Source organism: Cornus florida, unplaced genomic scaffold (assembly GCF_030987335.1).
Source record: "Cornus florida cultivar Cherokee Brave unplaced genomic scaffold, ASM3098733v1 CherokeeBrave_3.0.0_Hap2_Chr02, whole genome shotgun sequence".
Taxonomy (NCBI): Eukaryota; Viridiplantae; Streptophyta; class Magnoliopsida; order Cornales; family Cornaceae; genus Cornus; species Cornus florida.
Window position 1 is genome coordinate 67,731,805 of NW_026775572.1, and position 20,348 is coordinate 67,752,152.

The 20,348-nt window shown below is 35.7% G+C and overlaps 1 long non-coding RNA gene across 1 annotated transcript; it reads right to left on the reverse strand.

Annotated features, from left to right (window-relative positions):
* Positions 1 to 14,538: 14,538 nt before the first annotated feature.
* Positions 14,539 to 15,059, reverse strand: LOC132287466 (uncharacterized). Its single transcript, XR_009473032.1, has 2 exons — positions 14,896 to 15,059; positions 14,539 to 14,690 (listed from the first exon to the last, which is right to left on the reverse strand). It is a non-coding gene; the product is annotated as an uncharacterized LOC132287466 (long non-coding RNA).
* Between the last annotated feature and the right edge of the window lie 5,289 nt (positions 15,060 to 20,348).

Here is a 20,348-nt window from a genome sequence, read left to right on the forward strand (position 1 = left end):
ACGCCCCTTTATAATTGTACCATTTATTGACATATTTATAAAATTTTCCCATAATTTAGGAGAAAAAAAAAAACACAAAAAAAAAAAAAAAAATCAATCCAAGCCAAAAATCTCTGTGTTAGATCCATACTCACTATACTTTAAATTTACTCCCTTTGACCCAAAATAAATTTCTCTTTTGGGAAACTGTGACTCCTACAACCATCCCCTCAAGTTGTATGGACTCATTTGGCATGGAGTGCTCCAACTATAGACACTAAAATTTTAGTGGTCTTTGGTTTTGACAAATGGACCCATTAAATATGGGTCTAATGTTTAATTAATTTATTTAAATGGCCCAAGCTTGATCCACTTAAATTATTTAATTATTCAGCCCAGATGGTTAAATAAAAAGAATAATTATTCCTAATAAAATATATTTGAAATAATTATTTTTAAAGATAATTATCATAATATAACTGACCCGGCCCAATTATTATTTTATCCTTATCAGGATATGACACATATCATCATCCTATTAATCCAAGAAGCCTATAAATAGAGGACTGAAGGAAGAAGGAAGGGATACAAATTCAGAAAATCCAGAGGGTCCAGAAATTGAGAGACTCAGAAATCTAGAAGGGACACAAATTCAGAATTCAGAAATTTAGAATTCTAGAGAGAAATCTCATCCCCAAAAGCAAAGAACACCAAGCACATCAAATCGCGTCATTCTTCATCAAATCCACGGTGATCAACAACAAGCACATCAAATCGTGCCGTTCTTCATCAAATTCCACGGTGATTCAAGATCAAGCTCATGCAGCCCTTGGATCTAACCAACAAAAAAGGAGATCGAATCAGAGGACCTTATTCTTTGTAAAGAATATTATTACAGAGGATTATACTCCAATTTTTCCAAATTAATAAATATTATTTGCTCCATATTTTGTTTTTATTTGCAGACTACAAAATTTGTATGTATAAATTTTTGTCACACCTAGTGGGACCTCCCCTGCCTCTCATCTCTTGCTCCTACCATTAAGTTTCTTCTCCGTCAGATTCTATGGCTCCCCCTAAGACTCAAATAGACAAGAAAGCCCAAAAGAACATCATTACTACAAAGGTCGATGCCAAAACCACCATAAAAAGTGGCACGAAGACCAAATCAAGTGATGGAAGTACCTTGGTGGGCCCTGTGATACGTAACATGTCCCAGGCAATCGCGTCATCCAAATATCAGCAAGACTTGGTGAAAACCAATCCTGCAAAGCCGACGAACGTGAAAACTCAACATGTTAAGAACCCTGACGTTGTTCTAGAGGAGATTCCGCAACCAGATTTACCTCATTCCGTCTATGATGCTCACTTTAGTGTTGGTTCACCCCCAGAGTCACCACGTTAGACTTCGGAGCAATCAATCACTTCAAGGAACGTTGACTCTTAAGGCTTATCATACTCAGATGTGGTCACTGCTATGATAACTGGAGTTGCCATGGTGGAGGAACAATTTGCAACTGTGTCTTGTGCCATTGAGAACCTCATAAAGACTGTTGAAGAGAAGGACTTGCAAATCGTTACACTAATCAACAAAGTGGAAGTTCAGACCTTCGATGAATCACCAATACAGTTTGGGAATCCTACAGCTTCCACAACAGTGTCGTCTGGGAATCCTACATCTTCCACAACAGTACCACCTGGGAATCTTTCAACTTCCACACCACTATTGTCTGAGAATCTTAATTTTACAGTACAAGGTACTCGCACGGAGGACCTTAAACAGACGCCGGTGACAGAACAGGCGACTGGTCAAATCAATCATGCTTCTTTAATCTCTTCATTATCTATCGAATAATTACAAGATATGATAATAAATACAATCTGAGCCCAATATGGAGGCATCTCACAGGGCACTCTCATGTACTCAAAGCCCTATACAAGGAGAATTGACAGTATGAGGATGCATGTAGGATACCAACCTCCGAAAATTTAGTAATTTGACGAAAAAGGCAACCCCAAGCAACACATTGCCCATTTTGTCGGGACTTGCAATAATACTGGAACTGATGGGGACTTACTAGTTAAACATTTTGTCCACTCTCTTAAAGGAAATGCATTTGAGTGGTACACTGACCTAAAGTCAGAATCAATTGATAGTTGGGACCAAATGGAACAAGAATTCTTGAACAGGTTCTATAACACTCATCGTACTGTTAGTATGATAGAATTGACTAACACGAAGCAATGGAAGGATGAGCCTGTAATCAATTACATTAATCAGTGGCGAGCACTCAATCTTGATTGCAAGGACCGATTGTCAAAAATCTCGCTGTAGAAATGTGTATGCAGGGAATGCATTGGGGCTTTATTTACATTCTCCAAGGTATAAAACCTCTCACATTTGAAGAATTAGCTATGCGTGCCCATGACATGGAGATTACTATAAAATCCATGACGACAAAGGTTCGGTGACTATAGAACCACGCAAAGACAAGAAGGACTGGAAGAAGGGCGACAAGTCATCAAAGACCGCTGCTAAAGATTCCATGGCTATCTTAATTACCCCAATCAAGATATCTGTTAAAGATGACAAGAAGGATGATAAAAAGCCTCGTCAGTTTCAAGAGAGGGAAAGACAGCATCCTATGCTAAAGGAGTTAGAGAAGAAGGAATACCCCTTCCCTGATTCCAATGTCCCTGGCATATTGGAATGTTTACTCGAAAGTAAAGTTATAAAACTCCCTGAATACAAACACCCTCAAGAGATGGGACGTGTTAATGACCCAAAATATTGCAAAGATCATCGTATTATTAGTCATCCAATTGAGAAGTGTTTCATCTTTAAGGAGGTGGTGATGAATCTGGCAAAACAAGGAAACTTGTTAGACACAGACGAAGTTGTAACTTCAAATCATACTACTGCTACTTTAACAACCTCTGTCGTGGGGAGCACTCGTTCTCAACCTTCAAATTCTGAGGTATATTGTAGAACCATCTAGTTTAGCTCATTCGAACTAATCCCCATCTATCTTGGCCAAGGAAGTGTACTTGACGTTTCAACATTTAGAAGAATTTTTCCTCAAGATGATGAAGAAAGATGGACTTTGGTAACAAGAAAGAAACCACGGAAACAACGAGCTGATATTTTTCAGACTAGTTATTCTGACAGGGGGCAAAGGAAGAAGAAACCTCAATACTGCCATAAACAGTATGGCCATGATAGAAAATGGGTCAAGAAGACACAATCATCCAAACACACCTCTATGAGCAAAGGGATCCAGAAGCCCATTACTTTACAAGAGTTCTTTCCAAAAGGATATCTAGATGACGAATTTGTGACGGCTTACATGGTTTCAACTGAGAAAACGAGCCCTGATGATGAGAATAGCGAGGATCAAGATGAAGCCCAGACTATAGAGAACTATGCAAAGGATGCAGCCATCATTGAAAAGTCCAATAATGATGAAGTAGTCAGAGGTATGCTTGATTCATGTTATGCACAAATTGTTTTCACTGACAAGGATCTTCAGTTGGGTTCAAAGCCGCATAATTGTTCTCTTTTCGTTTTCGGTTACATAAAAGAATAAAAATTTACTCAAATCTCGGCATCACAGTCGACGAGTTATCTCGTAGCCGTCTTATTATTCAAGGTTTTAACCAAGGAGGCCAAAGAGCTATTGGCATGATCCAAGCGAAGCTAACTATTGGCGAGCTCCAAGCTGAAACCTTATTTCACGTTATTGATGCAAAGACGTCCTACAATTTATTGTTAGGAAGGCCCTGGATACATAGTAATGGCGTCATTCCATCAACTCTTCATTAGTGCTTTAAATTCTACAAGAATGGCATACAAACGGTTGTGGCGGACTATAAACCATTTACAGAAGCAGAATCTCATTTTGCCGATACCAAGTTCTATATTGATCCTAATACACCTTTGGAAGTGCCCATCCCAAGCCATCCGTCTACACAAGTAGTTCAATCTACAAAAACAAGAGAAGCATTAAGTGATCCATTAGATGTTTCAGTGACAGACATTGTAAAGGTAGCTAAAACGCGAGGGGTCTCGATAAAAGCATATCGGATGAAAGTTATTTTGAAGTATGTTTCAAAATCTCAATGACAAGAAAGGCAGTCACCTGTCATCGAGATACTTGAAACCAAAGAATTTAAAGTGAAAATGTTGCAAACCAAGGAAAAAGAAGATATGTAAAAGCTGTAAGGAGAGTTAACTCTTCTTCTACCAAGATTCAAAAGTTTTCACCTTCTAAGCCTCCATTAAAAGGGTTCGTGCGGCCTTCTCAATCTCTGGTCGAACATGGATCACTTCCAAAACAAAGGACTGATGAAGGATTCAACCCTAAAGCATACTGATGAGCACTGAAAAGTACACATTTAAACCCCTTAAGCTTGAGTATTCTAGGACCTTTATCTATCTTATTTACCCGTTTTAGTACTTATTTGTGTTTTTGTCTATTTCAGGTCAATAATGTTAAAATGGGCTAAAAATGAGTTCTTAAGGCCTTTTTGGAGTCAAACTAAGTCTTAGCGTTGATCCGGAGCAAAAAGAGGCTGATTTGGAGCAAAAAGAAGCTGATACTGAAAAGCTGAAAAGTTGGATGGATCGCAGAAAAAGTTGGATCGATCGAAAAATAAGTTGGATCGATCGAAAAAGTTGGATCGATCGAAAATAAGTTGGATCGATCGAACTGGACATGCTGGCAGCAAGCTGTCACTTTTTCCGTGCGCGCCCAAAAGTTCACCTACCAAAAAGTTGCGGGATTAGATATTTTTGGGCATATATTCTAGACTTAGTGACTAAGGAAAGGACCTTCTATATAAAGGGAAGCAACCCATTTGTAAAAGAGGACCGGTCAGTTTTTGGTGCCGTTGCCGGGGATTAACGGTTTTGTTGGAATTAAACTAGACAATAGTGTTCATTAGATTGCTTCTATTTTTATTTTATTTTCCATTGTATATTCTTTTCTCTTGATTCTCATTATTATTTGTTCAATTAGGTACTTGACTACAAGGAAGGCGAACTTTGGAACTTAAAGCAATCATTGGAGCTTAAAAGCTAAATTTGGAGTTGAAGTGCTAAAGGACCATTGTGAGCAATTCTTGGCACTCTTGTATTTTAATTGTTTCACTTCTTTGTATGCTTGTGATAGCCCTTGTTGAGGCTCATTTTATTGTTAAATTTTTGTCCAAGCATAGGCCCTTGTTGAGGCCAATTTTTTCTTGCATTTGGGTTTTAATTGTGAATGGAGGAATTGTTTGATCCAAGTTTGGGGGGGAATTACATCCCTTCACCTTATACTCCTCCATCACATTTTAATCCTTATGAGATTGAGTCCAATTCATTTCATGCATCATCTTATTATGGACTTGATCACTCATTTAATCCTTCTTATGACTATTGCCCTCCACCACCATTTTATGATGAATCAATTCCACCACCTTCTAAGTACTCACCCGGATTTGAAGAAAAAGTGTTAGCTTTACTTGATGTGCATATTTCACACACTTCACTTATTAATTCTCATTCTCAAGCTTTAACCAACTTAGAAGCTCAAGTTGAGCAAATTGCAAGTACTCTTTCTCATCAAGAGGAGGAGGAAGAGGCAAATGAAAAAATGGCAAGAACTTCAATGAATATAGATGAGGATGATGAGAGTGAGGAGAATGAAATAAGTGAGCTAATACCTAGCACTCTATCTTGTATAGAGGAGGAAGTGGCAAGTGAGTTAGTGGCTAATCCAATAGAACATAACATGATTAATGAGGACTTTCCTTATTTTGATTATGATTTTATCTATGATATGGCTACTCTAGAGAGTGAGGAGATGTTGACCACACTTGAGGTAGGAGAGAAGGAGGAGGAACTTGTTGAAGAGGGCCTTCCTTCTATTATCTCTAATGACCCTCTTGAGGAGTGTCTTTTGGAAATGTATAAAAATTATGGTTTTGACTTTAAAAGCTCTAAAAATGAAATAAACTCTCTAATGGACTCCTTAGCTTACTTAGAAGGTGAGAAAATGGTAATTTATGAGGAGGAGAAGAGGGATGAAAAGAGGGTGTTTCTTATTAATCCAAATGAGTCTTTGAAAGACAATGCCTCACCAATTATCAATGTGGATGATTATTTGAATGTGTTTCAAGAACACAACAAAGAGGCAAGCCTAACCATGATTGATTTTGTTTTCAAGACCGTGGATGAAAGGAACAATATCATCTCTTTTATTTCTTTTCAAGTCATTCTTTTGGAGGATGATTTCATTGTCATAAGTGGGACATTGAATGAGAAAAGTGAAAAGAGGGTCAATAAGGATGTTTCATATCTAGTTTTTGATTCATTTGATTAGTGAGTTGACCTAACGTCTTGCTAGAGACGTTAAACACTAGTATTCGTAGAGTTTCACAACTCTATTCCTCCCTCATTTCTTTTTATTTTTCATTCTTGTGTACATTCTTCCATCTATTTTTTAAATTTTCATTCTTGTTACCATCATTGGGGCTTAGCATAGGATTTTCTACACTTTCGGTTCAAAATTAGGCATTTGGTGCCAATTCGATCGATCACAAGAGCACCTTCGATTGATCGAATTTTTCTTCGATCGATCCAACTATGGATTCGATCGATCGAACTCCACTTGAGTCTCAACACTTAGAAAAATTTTGGACCTGCATCCAAATTCCAAAATGCATGCTCTCGGGATCTCCAAATTTTTGAAAGTTCGATTGATCGTAAACCATTTCGATTGATCGAACTATCTTTCGATCGATCCAACATGTGGTTCGATCGATCATGAGTCCCAACACTTAGAAAAATTTTCAGGCCTCATCCATTTTTCAAAAATGCATGCTCGCGGGATCTCCAAAATTTTACATGTTCGATCGATCGAATTTCATCTCGGATCGATCATAGCTATGTTCGATCGATCGAACTTCATCTTCGATCGATCACAACTTTGCCCCTTTGACCCTTTCACTTTTTGACTTTTTCCTATTTCTATTTTTATTTTATTTTATTTCATTTAGTTACCTCTCTCTTGACTAAAAAAAAAAAAAAAAAAAAAAAAAAAAAAAAAAAAAAAAAGAAAAAGAGAGAAGTTTTTGGAAATTTGTTAAAAACACAAAAATATTTTTGTTAATTTTATTTTATTTTCAAAAATTCCAAAAAGATTTTTATTTTATTTTCATTTTTACTTTTATTTCCAAGCTTTATTTTTATTTTTATTTCAAATATTTAAAATTAAAAAAAAAAAATCAAATCCCAAAACCATTTTTATTTTATTTTATTTTATTTCCTTTTATCTTATTTCCAAAAATCCAAAAATATTTTGTTTAACTTTAATTTTTAATTCTTCTAACTTATCAAAAAAAAAAAAAAAAAAAATCTTTGCATTCCTTATTTTCTTACATTTTTATTTACTTGCCTTTTTATTTTTATTTGTGTACATATTTGTTTTGTCTAAAAAAAATAAAAAATAAAAAATAAAAAAATGAGACGATTTTTCAAAGAAGTATTCTGTCTTGCTAGAGACGTTAAACTTAGCACCCATTTTGCATATTTCTTACATTTTTCATTTTTCTTTGCATGTTTTCACATATCTATTAAAAAATAATAATAAAAAAAATAAAAAAAATGAAAAACAAAAAGTAAGAAAATTTTGTATACACTTGCATTGTACATATTCTTTCCATTTGTTTTACATTGTACATATTCCTTTTTCATTTCTTGCATTGAACATATTCTTTCATTACATTTTGCCTTATTTAATTTTCTTTTTATATTTTGTTCATGCATTTTATTCTTTGTTTTTCTTGCATTTTGTATATACTTGCTTTCATTAAATGAAAAATATAAAAAGATTCATCATTGTGCCCTTATGTGTAGTCATGCATACTTTATGCTTTAGTTAGGGCTTGATCTTATATCTCTCTTGCATCATGTGTTACATTGCCTTAAAATGCTTGATTTGATTATTCTTATCCCATTTGATATTTGATGTGAGTTTTGCTAGCGTAGTTATTCAAGTAGGTTGTTGATTCCAAGTTTTGGGGAGACGTCTTTCGAATTGGATCATGACCGGGCTTCATGTCTACACCACCACGGTATACTCTTTCCACTTTTTTTTTCCATTATTCTCATTGCACATTAAGGACAATATGCGGTTTAAGTTTGGGGGTAAGGTGTCTTGTTACATTATACTTAAGATTTGAGCTTTAAATGCATGATTGAGATTTGAGATTGATGTTAGCTATGATTTTGATCTTTTGAGCACTATATTGCTTAAAATTTAAAAATTGCTTGACTTGAGAGTCCAATACTCCTTATATGCCTTGAGGATGCCATTTAGGAGTAAATTTTTCAAAAGATTGATATCTTGCTTACATTTGTGGTCCACATCATCCTGAATTTGTGATTGTTTTGAGATTCATTATAGGATTCTACACTAGCACCGGTGCACACTAGCATTCATTTGTGGGGTACATGCTTTGTTGATTATTGAATTGGTTATATCCCAATTGGGCTAGTAATGCATTGAAAGCTTTCATTCTTGATAAAGGTGGATAACAATCCCTTTTTATTGAGTAGCCGGGATTCTTGCCTCATTAAGCAGTGAACTTCTCGTGCCGAAAGGTGGAGGACCCAAACTCTAGGTTAATAATTGATAAAAAAAAAAAGAAAAAAAAAAGAAAAAAAAAGAGAGAAAAAGTTGCAAAAGTAATAAAAGTGAGGACTTCTCCCAAAAGGTGAGAAGTAGGAAATGATTAGATGGTTGTTGTCTTGATTTGTAGCCTAGTTGATTTGAGTTTGTAAGTCCGTTGGGGTGTCTTAACACCTAATGCCCTAAAGCCATCTGGTTTGGGAGTCATTGACCTAACGCTCGCTACATGAATCTTCTAGAAAGCTTAAGAGATCAACACATTGCACAATATTTCCATCTTTGATCCTCAATAAAAATAAAAAAAATAAAAAAAAAAAAGAAGAAGAAGAAAGAAAAAAAAAAATAGAGTGAAAAGAATAAGCGCACCTAGAAGAATAAAACTTTAATAAAAGGTCCACTCTCTTATCTTGATGATCGGTACTAGATTTGTGTGCTAGTTTGAGGGTAAGGATGTGATTATTTCTCTAGTTGGCTAAGATAGCAACACACTTGATGCCGGACCTCTCATATGGATTCTAGACTTGTTTCGGTTTTCATGATCATTTTCTTGATGTGTGGAGGACCATGCTTGCTTGTTTGATGTTGAGATTTTGGGAGATTGCTTGGAAATGGTTGAAAAATTGCATACTTGAGGTAGTTTTCTCCCAATGCTTGTTTGTAATATTGGTGCCTCTTTTGAAAGAATGAGCTTAATGTTTGTGGGTATCATTTCTGGAAACCCTCACGAGACTTCACTCGTCCACTAGGGGTAACCTAGGGGTTTAAAAGACTTGTTGCATATGTTAAATGCAATCGTGTTCCCTACGAAAGTGGCGCTATCATTTTATTGCTTTCTAGTTCATAGTTGTTTAGTTGTTCATTTCATTCCTTACTTCGTAGTTCATTGCTAGGGACTATCAATATTTAAGTTTGGGGGTGTGATGAGCGCTGAAAAGTACACATTTAAACCCCTTAAGCTTGAGTATTCTAGGACCTTTATCTATCTTATTTACCCGTTTTAGTACTTATTTGTGTTTTTGTCTATTTCAGGTCAATAATGTTAAAATGGGCTAAAAATGAGTTCTTAAGGCCTTTTTGGAGTCAAACTAAGTCTTAGCGATGATCCGGAGCAAAAAGAGGCTGATTTGGAGTAAAAAGAAACTGATACTAAAAAGCTGAAAAGTTGGATGGATCGCAGAAAAAGTTGGATCGATCGAACTTTTAGTTGGATCGATCAGAAAAGTTGGATCGATCGAAAAATAAGTTGGATCGATCGAAAAAGTTGGATCGATCGAAAATAAGTTGGATCGATCGAACTGGACATGCTGGCAGCAAGCTGTCACTTTTTCCGTGCACGCCCAAAGTTCACCTACCAAAAAGTTGCGGGATTAGATATTTTTGGGCATATATTCTAGACTTAGTGACTAAGGAAAGGACCTTCTATATAAAGGGAAGCAACCCATTTGTAAAAGAGGACCGGTCACATACCAACTCTTGGCTAAGTCGGGGTATGATTTTACAAATCCTGCAAGTCTTGGAAAACTAAATTCTGAGGTCACCGATGAGAAAGTGAATGGCCTCAATGAAACACAGAAGAAGTTGAAAGAATAAGAGTATAAAATCATTCCACCCAAGTCCGGTCTCAATTTTATAGCTTCTGAGCCACTTCGAATTCAAATTACAAAAAAGGATAAGAAGTTAAACACTTTATACATTGGGTTCGAAGAAGTTGACGATGAACAAGATCAGCAGACTATGCATCAAAAATCAGTTTTTGACCGTATGGGAGCTTCATGTGCTCAAACATCTATATTCAATAGGTTATCGAGCCAAGAATCAAATGTCTCAAGTTCTCATGTTAACAGTTTGCCTCGTACCTTTGTTTTTAACAAAATAAGCTTTCATAGCCAAGGAAGAAAATCTCCACAACCTCAATCTTGAAAGTCAATATTTTCTCTAATTGGTACTATTAATGATGTACCGCTAAGAAGCAGCAAGAGTGGAAAGACAGAGGAAGCTAACATTGACGTGGTGAATAATAGTGAAGTTCAAAGCCTGGTGCCCTCGCTAATGAAATGTAAGACAGAGGTAGATGTCACCAATGATATTACACTAAAAGCTCGAAGGCGAACCATTGTATTCACTAATCAATTAGAAAAGGTGAATAGAACAAAAGACATTGGCAAATCATCTTGTGTTACTTCATACCACATCACTATTGAAGAGGAACCTGACTCTGAACAACCAGATGACATCGAGAAAGCTCCACTAACACTAGAAGATGAGGGGCAGGCTATTATTGATCAACTCAAAGAAATCAACTTAGGGACTGATGATCAACCCAAACCAATTTTCATTAGTGCATTCAGAAGAAAATGATTACTTTCAATTATTGTCTGAGTACAAGGATGTCTTTGCTTGGACATACAAAGAGATGCCCAGTCTTAACCCTAAAATTGCAGTGCACAATCTTGCTGTCAAACATGGGACACGTCTGATTAAGCAGTCTCAACGTTTCTTCCGTTCAAAGCTAGTTCTGAGACTAGAGGAAGAACTCAACAAATTGATTGAGGTAGGGTTTATTCATGAGGTCAAATATCTAACATGGATTTCGAGCATTGTTCGAGTGAAGAAGAAAAATGGATAGATTCGAATCTATATGGACTTTCGTTATTTGAATGAGGCATGCCCAAAAGATGATTTTCCCTTCCCTTCCCCAAGCTCACTGTAGATGCAACCACGGGGTATGAAGCTCTCTCTTTCATGGATTGTTACTCCGGGTACAATCAGATAAGGATGACTCCAAAGGACGAGGAATTAACTGCCTTTCGCACTCCTAAAGGCATATATTGCTACAAAGTTATGCCTTTCGCACTCAAGAATGCAGGAGCAACATACCAGTGCGCTATGCAAAGGATCTTTGATGATATACTTCACAAGATTATTGAATGTTATGTTAATGACTTAGTGGTTAAGACAAAAGAGTGAAGAAATCATTTACAGGATCTACGAACAGTTTTTAATAGCCTCCGAAAATTTCAACTCAAGATGAATCCTCTTAAATGTGCATTTGGTGTGACTTCAGGGAAATTCCTGGGATACGTCGTACGTCATCGTGGTATTGAGATTGATCCTCATAAAGTTGAGGCCATTCAAAAGATGCCGCTACCAAAGAATTTACGTGAGCTTCGAAGTTTACAAGGTCAATTTGCGTTCATTCGTCTGTTCATCTCAAATTTAGCTGGTCGTTGTCAACTTTTTAACCGACTCATGAAGAAAGACACCCCATTCAATTGGGACCAATCTTGCCAAAATGCTTTTGATAGCATTAAAAAGAACCTTCTCAATTCTCCGGTATTAGGAGCACCTGTACCTGGAAAATCGTACATACTTTACATTCCCGCGCAAAAAGAATCACTTGGTGCCCTACTTGCTCAGAATAATGAAGATTATAAAGAAAAAGCCTTGTATTACTTAAGTCACAGGCTCACCCCGACGGAGCGAAATTATCCTCTAATTGAAAAAACATGCCTCACACTTGTCTTCGCCTCTAAGAAATTGAGGCATTATTTCTTGGCTCATACAATACATCTTATTGCAAGAGCTGATCCTCTCAAATATGTCATGTCTAAACCGGTCCTTTCCAGACGCTTAGTGAGGTGGTCAATTTTATTCAATGAGTTTAAAATTGTTTATGTGCCACGAAAAGCAGTGAAAGGACAAGTCCTAGCAGATTTCTTAGCTGACCATCCTATTCTAGCCGATTGGGAAATTTCTGAAGATTTTCCTAATGAAGAAGTCTTCCTTGTGGACATCCTCCCTTTATGAATGATGTTTTTTAATGGGCAGCACGATCAGACGGGGGTAGAGCAGGTGTTATTTTTGTTTCTCCAAAAAGACATGTCATTCCATACTCTTTTGCACTCGCTGAAAACTGCTCAAATAATGTAGCTGAATATCAAGCCTTGATCATCAGCTTTCAAATGGCGAATGAGATGAAGATCACGGATCTCGAAATATATAGAGATTCTAAATTGGTGATCAACTAACTTTTTAAGGAATATGCGGTTAAGAAAGATGATCTAGTGCTGTACCATCATTATGCCTCTCATTTGTTGAAACGATTTGATAACGTCATGCTAGAGCACATTCTGAGGAAAGAAAATCGGATAGCTGATGCTTTGGCAAATTTAGCTACAACATTGGCTTTAACTAATGAGGACCTAGTTTGTCATGCCCCGAAAATTCTAAATAAAATTCCTCGATTCATTCAAATCAAAATACTTCAGTATTACACCCAAGATCTCAAAAGAAATATCATTTTATTGATATGAATCAATTCCTCAAATTAAATACCAAAAAAAAATCTCTAAATAAAATTAAATAATTCCTCAACACCAACTCTTCCACCTAAGCCCGCAACTATGAATCCACGTTCATCCTCGGTACTTGAAACTAGAAGGGGGTGAGATGGGGGAAGTCCCAGTAGGAAAAACCATAACAAGAATCTCAAAGAGGTTTCATGAAAAGTAGTTCACAAAATATACATATACTTTTGAACAAAAAAAATATATATGCAATTTAACAAAAAAGTAGTGATCTAATATTTGAGATAAAATCATCCAGGTAATTCAAGGTATAAAAAACCCTACAATGTAAAACAATTACTCCTCATTGAATCATCAAAAAGCCAACCTCGGCCCACTCTGTGTGTCTCGCCTCTCTCTCTATATATCTCGGCTGTGTGTGTGTTCCTCTATATTTTCTTCTCTACTTTGTATCATTCTCAAACTCACAAAGTGATACTGATATAAATAGAAAATCGACGCAACACTCTCAGACTACAAAATATCTATGACAACCCAGATTTTTAAGAGTTAAAATTTATTTATTTCATGATTATTAGTTGTCAAAATTAATTGTTTAAATTTGAGATTTACCCAATTGATATTTTAATTGGTAAAATTTTTTGGACGAAATTGCTGAAAGGAGATTTAATGGGTTAATTGAATTTTTGCATTTGTTTGTATAATATATATGATATATATATTGTATCATCCATCTGATAGAGAGGAGGTACAGTGAGCCGAAAGTGGGTGCAAAGATAAAAAAATGGGATTTGTGATATTTTCGCGGGTCCCATTTGAATTTTAAAGATGGAGTATTTATGGAGTTAAATTATTTTGTTACAATTGATACATATATATATATATATATATATATATATATATATGTATATTGTAGCATCTGTTGTATGGAGGGCTGGCCGAAATGAGATAAGGAGGAGAGAGAAATTGGTTGATTTGGTTTCCGTGTTGCATGTGTAAGATATATATGCATATACATATTTTTGATGTCTGTGGGAAAAAATGAGCAGCCGCAAGTGGGAGAAGAAAGATTATTTTTGTGATGGTAAATTGGGAATTTGCGGGTCCCATGAAATTAATGGGTCGAATTATATATATATATATATATATATCATCTGTTGAAGGAATATGGTAGGGAGATGCACCCACCCGAAAATGGAGAAAGAGAAAATGAATTGGTAATGGGTATTGGTGGGTCCCACGCGATAGGTGATGGGTTAGTTTTTTTGTGTGTATGTGTATGCTGTATCTACTAAAGGAGATGCATCAGTCGATATAGGAGAAATAATTTGTTGTTTGCGGGTCTCACTTGGATGACTTGTTAGGCAATTCTTTTGACTTTGATTTTATGCATTTATATAAAGTGTGTCATCAGATGGAAGAGGATAAGGGGGCAGCGAAATGGGAAAGCAAAAGGAAATGATAATTGTGTGGGCTCCACTTGAAAACTAATTTTTGATATTGTCACGTCCCGAAAATTCTAAATAAAATTTCTCAATTTATTTAAATCAAAATACTTCAGTACTACACCCAGGATCTCAAAAGAAATATCATTTTATTGATACGAATCAATTCCTCAAATTAAATACAAAAAAAAAATAAATAAATCTCTAAATAAAATTGAATAATTCCTCAACACCAACTCTTTCACCTAAGCCCGCAACTATGAATCCACGTTCATCCTCGGTACCTGAAACAGGAAGGGGGTGAGATGGGGGAAGTCCCAGTATGAAAAACCATAACAAGAATCTCAAAGAGGTTTCATAAAAAGTAGTTCACAAAATATACATATACTTTTGAACAAAAAATATATATATATGCAATTTAACAAAAAAGCAGTGATCAAATATTTGAGATAAAATCATCCAGGTAATTCAAGGTATAAAGAACCCTACACTGTAAAACAATTACTCCTTATTGAATCATCAAAAAGCGAACCTTAGCCCACTCTGTGTGTCTCACTCTCTCTCTGTATCTCGGCTGTGTGTGTGTTCCTCTATATTTTCTTCTCTGCTTTGTATCATTCTCAAACTCACAAACTGATACTGATATAAATAGAAAATCGACACAACACTCTCAGACTACAAAATATCAAACAATTAGTTTTCAAGTGGAGCCCACACAATTATCATTTTCCTTCCTTTCTTTTCTCGAAAATTCTTTTTCTTTTTTTTTTTCGTCTTTTCCCTTTTTCGTCCTTTAGTCATTTTTCATTTTTCCTTACTTAACCTCACTTTTTGTACTCAGATTTGATTCCGGCTTGGCATACATCCATGATATTTCATTTTTATGATATCTGCATTTTCACTTTTGTAGAAAAATATATTGGATGTTTACTTTTCTTGTAAAGTGCATGAAAGCATGACTTTTTAGTAATTAACCTAAACTTGAGGGGTTTTAGTGTAATTGTGCAAAATATTTATTTTTCGTCTGAGTGACCATTTTACAATTTAATTTGAAAGATATTTTTAAAAAGGACTTGTTTGCAATTTTCAGAAAGTGTGACAAGTGTCACACTTTCATTGGTACACTTGTTGACATTTGTGTGGAAACACTTTGATGCCTTGGATGATGACATATGGAGGGTGGAGATTCACCCACTTGTTGGCCTAGGATTGGTGCACTTGTTGGCATAGATGGTTGACAAATGTAGGTTCAATATTAAGTCTTGGAAGTTTACATAGGATGGTGACAAGTGTAAGCTTGAGATTAAGCCTAGGAATGAACCATAGATTCATGACAAGTGTAGGTTCATCATTTAGTCTTGCATTGTGTGTGTGAGAGAGGTAGTGTAAGAGCACATAGTGATTGGAGGATTTCTAGCCCTTCCACTCACCATTTTACACTTTATCATTTTCATTTTCACTTGTCTTCAGGAACCCTAACCTAGCCACCATTGGAGAAAAGCTTAGTTAATAGCTTTGACTTCATTTTTGGCTTCCTTCCATTCACCCTAGACTTAAAACCTTGGAACACAAAATTTTCCTCTCATTCTCCTCTTCATTAACCCTAAACTTGTTTTCCATTTTGAGCTTGGTTGCTTAGATTATAGAGATTCAATTCTTTATTGAGGTAGAGGTGGTTGTATGTTTATCCTCTTTGGGTATTATATATATTGGAGCTTAATATATATTGATTACATGCCTTTTAAATTCTTGTATTTGCATGTAAATAGAGATTTTATATGCTTGACTTAGAATTTGGGGATTAAAGTATGTATATAACTATTAAATTGTATAGGCAGGTTATTGTTTAATGATTTGCCTAATACTTGTGATTTCATTGAGGGTTTATTATGAATATCTTGAAATTGCACTTATGTTGTTAAGTAATGGAGATTTCATTGAAAATCTTGTATGTGGCACTTGTAATTACTTGTAGGTAAATTACTATATTGCATGGTTAGTAATTGTAGCCTACATTAATAATGAATTCATATAGCATAATGTGTAGTATCATTAGCTTGCCACTTTAGACATGCAACCTTAGGGCATGGTTTATGTGGTTTCACCCTACTTGTGCTTGGTAGGTAGTTTCATGCATTGAGATTATATAAATGTCATGGACTTGTTGATTTTTGGAAGCTTGTAAGGATATGAAATGTTTGATGGCTAGGGTTTGGCTCTAGTACGGAGGATAAGAATTCTCCTAAGTCATAGTGCGCACTAGGTAGTACCTTGTGGGTCGTAATTACCCAAAATAACTTGTATGGTCTCGTGGCCACATATCCTAGTCTTTCCATTTTTTGATTTCGCATTATATTCCAAATTGTAAATCACGGATTTCTTGTAGCTTGTGATTTGGTGATTTTGGTTTCAATGCGGTTAGTGTACTTGTTCATGTATACTTAGATGCTATGTGGTTGTCATTTCAAATACTTGTATAACTTGAGATGATCCCTTAGAGTACCTTGAAAACATAGACGTTAGGTAGAATGTACCTTTGTGATGATCTATGTCTGGTTCACATTATACTTGAAACTATAGGATATGCGCATGCACCACATCCTACGAGTAACTTGATTACTCACCCTAGTTGTGTGGGTTATTTTACAGGTAAGGAGACGATATTTGTGGATACTCATCATCCATAAGGGCTCATGAGCACTTGAAGCATTTTTATATAGGGACATGCACTTGTTTAGCATGTTTTATCTTTTGGATGTTATATTTTGTATGCCATGGATATATGGTATTTTAGAAGCTAAGATGGCTTCCTTTTTGTAATATGTATCTAAGTACATTTGGAAGTGTTCATTTTACATGTATGACATGAGGCCAATGGCCATTAACTTGAAAGGTTACAAGTATGTTTCCTTTAAAACTAAAGTATTGCTATTGTAGCTTATTGTGAGAATTTGAGGCTTAGTATGCCCAAACATGTAAATGTATTGTAATGAGGCCATAGGCCATTGTAGCACATCAATTTTATCATATTACATACACTAGCATGCTCACTTTGGCAAACAATACCCTTCTTGATAAAACAAAAACTTAAGGTTGCATTTTATTGAGGTTTTACCCTATTCTGTTCCAGGGGCATTTCGGGTATTTCACAATGCGTTTTTTTTTTTTTTTTTTTTTTTTTCATTTTCGCCCATGTTGCTGAGTAGAAAACTCGATTTCGAGGGGGGGGGGGGGGGGTTCTTCTTTGTGTTTTTTCAGAAAACGTCATCTTGGCCCTCAAAAATCAATATTTGTCCGAAAAATCCTTGCTGCCAGGTTTTACAGATTTTTAGTACAAATGTACTTGGTTCTATTCATCGACTTTTTTTTCAAAAATCGTCTCGATCAATTCGAAACTTCTGAGGGTCTTGTGGGTGTATTTTAAGATTGCATTTTCAATTTAGACAATTTAAAAACCTCCCGAAGCCCTATTTCCTTTCCTTGGGCAGTAGCTCGGAGTAATTTTTACCCCATTGACCTGATTTTTTACTCTCAGTTGCAGCAGTAATGGGCTGTCCTTGTTGAGCCGCTACTACATCATTTTTGTTTTTGACCTTTCTCCTTCGTCCGGACTCCAAATAATGCAATTCTTGAGTTCATCATGATTAGTTTTTCATTGTCTTCCCAGCAGTGTGCTTAATAGCACTTGAATCCACTTTTTGTAAACTGACCATTTTGCCCTTAGGTTCCTTTTTGTCCGTTTTTGAAACGACACTTCCGCATTTGTTTTTCTTTGGGTTCCGTGACCTCATTGAGGCTCACATTGGTGTCTTAGAGACGCATTGTATCTCTAGAGACCATTGTTTCACCTTTCGTTTCCGCATTTCGGATTCGTTATCGGGTCATCTTTTGGTAATCACTAACGCACCTGGTTTACAAAACTTGGGCCGTCACATAGTTGATGTTCCTATATGTCAACGATGGGTCTTGCCACAAGTCCTGAAAGATAAATTTGAAGAAAGTAATTTGGTTTCTTGTTGGACACAAGAGGAAGAAGATTGGTGTGATACCCCTCGATTCTAGAGCCACGGGTGATCAAGACCGAGCACAGATCCGAGGGATATCAAATAATCAATATGTAAACAAGCAAGAGTAACAAAAGAATTAAGAATAAAATAATAATGCGCTAAAAAGATTCCTAATTGTAAAAGTCCTCCAAAATAAAAGATTGATATAATTTAAATATTTAATCTGTACAACTTGGGAATCCATTTAGTGGACTCCTAGTAATCCCAACCGATAAATAAATTTACAGAATTAAAATCCAAAACTAAAATAAGAAAGAAAATCCTATGTAGTCGGAAGAGTGAGTGTTTGTATCTGCATCAACATGATCAAGCTCTAAGCCTGGTACTGACGAACACCTGAAAAATAAGAGTAGGTCAGGCCCATATGCAAGTTCCAACCTACTACAATCCATACATAAACCCGATACGCAAATACATCCTAGATAGCTTAGCAATATCTAAATAGTCCGTAAATATAAATATATTCACACTACAGGACTTTCCCTGGACTACTGGCTTGTCTTAACCTGACTAGCAGACCTAGCAGGGCACATATCAAACCATCATAGCCAGTTATGCATCCCAATGCATATACGCTCCCTAACCATCGATCCTGAGACTCAAGCTCATATCGTGGTAACTTAAATATATATATAAATTCCATCCAAAACCAATGAAGAGCCGCTCAACTGTTCATTGCCAAGACACGACATTTACTTAGGATTTAAATGTTTTAAATAAATCCCTATCCCTCTTACTGTAGAAAAATATAGAGCAAACATCCATGATGTCGTTCAACTATTTTAGTTGATAGGACATGCATCCATGTAGGATTTAACTATTTTAGTTAATCCATTCCTTATGTATGAAGGAGTAAGACTTAGCTTTTTGATCTAATCCATCCCTGATATGTCACCGTCCCATACAGGTATATATAATGCAAATGATCCTCAAGTGATGCACATTCATTAGAACATCAAATATATCCAGAAACCAGCATAATAGAATTCAGATAGTATTAAGACCCTATCATGCATCCAGTATATGATTATAATCATAAAACTTTCATTTAAATTGTTAAAGCATTGATAGACAATTTAAACCATCCATATCCATCCAATTGACAAAACAGAAATTTCAACAGTTCATCAATTAACACCCACATCATGGTATAATGACTATCAGAAATATGACCTGAGCACATTATACTAGACATCCCTAACCATACTCTCATACTAGTTCATTTAAATTATTAAAGCAAAGACTAGTAATGAAAGTCCTCTTTAATCCCCGACGGCATGAAAATTATTATTTCATTACATGACGTCCTTTTTAATCCTCCATCTTAAAACCTATGCCTAACATAATATGTCAACTAAGAAGTCTCACTGCACATTATATAAAACCCCAATGGTATTTTATACTTACCTAAATAAACTGGTTAAAACAAATCGGCAAATAAAAGCTCATCCACTCCTGACAGCATGCAACCATGTATTTAAATTACATGACGTCCACAACCACAACCCAACCAACCCTCATGGAACTTAAATATATCATAAATATCTTTGATATAAAAGCCTAAAAATACCTATTATCTCAGTTCATTGAATTTGTTAAAACAACTAGCAATACAGTCCTCCTTCCTTCCGACGGCATTCACATTTAATATTTTATAATTCATACCGTCTTCTCCAGTTAACCCACCAACTCATACTAACTATTTTAAGGATCTAACAGGTGGAAATTTAAATATTTACAACCTCACATACTTTCCAGAAACTCCGTTCAAGCCCCTGAAGTCAAAAAAATTACTAAAAATACCCCGAAGGGCTCTTTATCTTCCAGAGCCGGCTCTCCCTCATGGAGATCCAGCTCTACTTTATTGGGAGCCTG